Raw genomic sequence first — 3,696 nt, forward strand, 5'->3', positions numbered from 1 at the left:
AATAGGAAATTTAGAAAAGTCTGAAATATTTCCCTCCCCCAAATTTGCAAACCAAAAAATTGTTTGAAACTGTCCCTCCCCTGCAAGTGGTTTCAGTTTTGACAAATTAGCATTTTCCAATAAAAAACAGTGGAGTCAAAATCTCCCTAACAGGCTCCATCCTAAGCAAAGCACTGAAGAGTCAGAAAAATAAAGCAGATCACAGTATGCTCTGTTTAGGAGCAGGGTCTTGGGAGCATACTAGGGGTTGGCAAGCCCCAGCACATGTGCCAGAGCATGGCACGCAAAGGCATTTTGCTTAGCATGCATGTCGGGGTGGATGGCCGGGAAGGGGCTGGCCTGCACTGCCACAAGAATCGGGCCCTCGCAGCTCCCCCATCGTCCACCCCTGGCATATCAACATTTTATGAGTCAAGGTTGGGGGGGGAGGTTGGCACTCTGCCCAAAAACGTTGCTGACCCTTGGACTATACACACTGACCTGGAGTATGTACTCTCTGGATCATAAAGTAAGCAATGCTTATTAAGATCACAGTACTGTAGTATTAGCAGCACCAGAACAGACTAGTTTCAGTCATGTCTGGCTGCTATTTGAGGCTTTGAAAATGATGGGAGCTAGTTTCAGAGCTTCCAATAACAGCCCCAAAGCTGACTGGCTCCCATCTAGGCTTCCAGCAGGCCTTTGACAGCTGTTTCTTTTTCAGGGTTTCTAGAGCTAATAATTAGGCAATTAAATGGAGTAAAAGCACATAACAAAGTAGACAGTGGAGCTGGAAGATCCTGTGCACTTAACCAATATGCAGATAACTGATACTAGGCAAAAAAAAAATGGAGTTGACATTGGCTTATACAGTTAAGCAATTTATGCGCTTATCTAATGTGCATGTAAGTGGAGCACACAGTATCCTTTACAGTGTCTCCTATGCTACTCATAAAGAAGTGGAATCAACTAGGAGAATTAAATGTAGCCTAGTGGATTGATCCCTAACATAGGGCTCAGGGACCTGGGTTCTGTTTCCACCTCTGCCACTAATTTGGGCAAACCATTTTGCTCTGAGTCTGTTTCCTCCTATATAAAACACAGATAATTATGCTGAGAGCTGTTGTTGACAACTGCTATACAAGAGAGAGAAGTTATTTTAAAATACTGAGTGTGCACCCTAGGAGGCTGGAAAGGCAGCTGCAAGTGAAATTTAGGGAATTGCCAGAAGGGGTTAAACAAGGCTTGCTCTTTTTCTTGCCATACGTGAGAGGACCAGACAGTCCAGGAAGCCATTAAAACAAAATCTGTTATAATAGCTGCCCACGTTGAACACATTAGATGCAAAGTATGGTTTGAACACTGGTTTTACTGATCAACACCCTCATTTTGAAGGTCTTGTGTTTCAGCACTGTAATTTTCAAAAATAAAGTGTCCTGTTCTGCAGGAGTGATTTTTATTAAGAGATTAAAGGATTGTTGTAGGTAACTCTGTAATTGCTATCCCCTTCCCAGGAATCTCTTTTCTTATAGAATTACTATTTTTAATGCTTCTCTACATTTATATTTTGCCAGAAAACAAGTCTTCTCACAAAACAAACAAGTGTTCTGCAGATTATTTGTAGATGATACCATGATATAAACTGCAACGAGAGAGAAAACATTGGCACATTCAATATTTCTAGAGTACCATAATTAGAGTAATTAAGTCAGTCTTTTAAAATAGTTACAAGGATTGCTAAAACACAAAAAAGAAGTTTTTAGCAACTGAAGCAGATTGATTCACTATCTTTACGTTAAGATGCCTTACAAAGTTTCTTTTAACAACCTACCGAGTTTTAACAAATAAAGGCTAATGCTTACAGAAAAGACAAAAGTTTGTCTGTGCTAAGGAATAAAACACTGTGTTGTAAATATTTGCTATATTTTAAGTGTATAGTAATCTGATAAATAACTAATGAGCTTTGCAAAAAAAAATAAAATCTAATGCTACCCTGCTTAAACAATGTACAGTCTTTAATAAAACACCAGAATGCTGGAGAATTGCACTTGCTGCCTTGCTAGTTTATATTTCAATGTAGCTAGAATTAGACAAACTATAACAATGTTTTAAAGATGGAGAAAAAACAGTTATGCTTAGATAAATTACTGCTTCCTAAGGAAGGGCGTTCATATAATACCTTTCAGTGATTAATAGCAATCTTTTTCTTAAACCTGCAGCAAAGACAGAAGTGATATCAACGTGTTAAAATCATTAGAGCAGAACAGATTACTGTACTTTAATTTGCACAAGAGAGAAATGAAAGGCATTTATAATAGTCAAGCTGGCATAGAATGACATTACTCTGAAAATATTCTCTTCATGGTGTATCATGATGATTGCTGTTATCTCACAGAAATATGTATTTTTACTTAACGTATGAAAATGAATCATAGCAGAAAATGGACACTGCTAACAATGTTGGAAACATTTTTGAAAGCCCACAAACAAGTTAAAAGCCTAAAGGCCTCATCCATTCACAACAGCCGTACCAATTTATATCTTCAACTCTAGTTGAAAGTCATGCAACCCCACCTAGTGTGGACACAGTTAGGCTTGTAATAAAGATACTAAAGTAGTGAGTCTCAACCAGGGTGCCATGGTACCCTTGGGAGCCCTTCAAGGGTGCTGCAGGGTGCCGCACAATGTTAGCATCCTTTGCTTACAAACATGATTCACAAGATAAACCCAGAGATTTCTGGTAGAAATGCACAGTTGTGGTCTACTCTTTGCAACAGAAGAACTGCTCTATTATATTTTCTGTAAAAAAAAGACTGAAAACTAAGCTGGCATTTTCTGAAAGGTCCCTCAAGTCTACCCAAGGTGCCTCGAGTCTAAAAAAGTTGCAAACCACTGTACTAAGGGAAGGGAAATAATCTATGAGGGTGTTCCAGAAAATAATGGCAATTTCAAAATAAAACCATTTTGAATAAAGCAATTTGCGTGCAACAATCATTTACCGGACAGACTTTTCTACATCTTCTCTATGTGTCGTAAACGACGGGTGCGTTTGACAACATTGCCATCAATATACCCCACTACTGTGTAGTTTCCCACTTCATTGCAGACAACAGCTATTTTGCCATTAGTTTCTGAAATGCCCTCCATACCATTAAAAGATGCACTGCATCCATCCTAAGGATTCTACGAATCATAGAATCAGGGTCGGAAGGGACCTTGTGGATCTTCAAGTCTGACCCCCTGCCTGGGCAGGAGGAAAACTGGGCTCAAATGACCCCAGCCAGGTAGGCATCAAGCCTCTTCTTAAAGACCCCCAGGGTAGGAGCCAGGACCACTTCCCTTGGAAGTTGATTCCAGATCCTAGCCGCCCTGACTGTGAAGTAGTTCTTACGGATGTCTAATCTAAACCTACTCTCCAACAACTTGTGGCCATTATTCCTTGTTCTCCCGGGGGGCACTAGGGGAAACAAGGTCTCCCCCAAACCCTTCTGGTCCCCCCTAGTGAGTTTATAGATGGTCACCAGGTCCGCCCCCCAGCCTTCTCTTGTGAAGGCTGAACAGGTTCAGGTCCCGTAGCCTCTCATTGTAGGGTCTGCCCTGCTGTCCCCGAATCATGCGGGTGGCCCTCCTCTGGACCCTCTCAATGTTGTCCACATCCCTCTTGAAGTGGGGTGCCCAGAACTGGACACAGTACTCCAGCTGTGGCCTGACCAGTGT

At 41.2% G+C, this 3,696-nt stretch overlaps 1 long non-coding RNA gene across 1 annotated transcript in view; it reads right to left on the reverse strand.

Moving 5' to 3' along the window:
- The window catches only part of LOC112551133, a 9,965-nt gene that overhangs the window by 2,880 nt on the left and 3,389 nt on the right, over positions 1-3,696 (reverse strand). The window contains exon 2 of the long non-coding RNA XR_003095305.1: positions 2,159-2,192. This is a non-coding gene — a long non-coding RNA (uncharacterized LOC112551133). The remainder of the gene's footprint in view (positions 1-2,158; positions 2,193-3,696) is intronic.

This window comes from Alligator sinensis, unplaced genomic scaffold (genome assembly GCF_000455745.1).
Source record: "Alligator sinensis unplaced genomic scaffold, ASM45574v1 scaffold118_1, whole genome shotgun sequence".
Classification (NCBI taxonomy): Eukaryota; Metazoa; Chordata; order Crocodylia; family Alligatoridae; genus Alligator; species Alligator sinensis.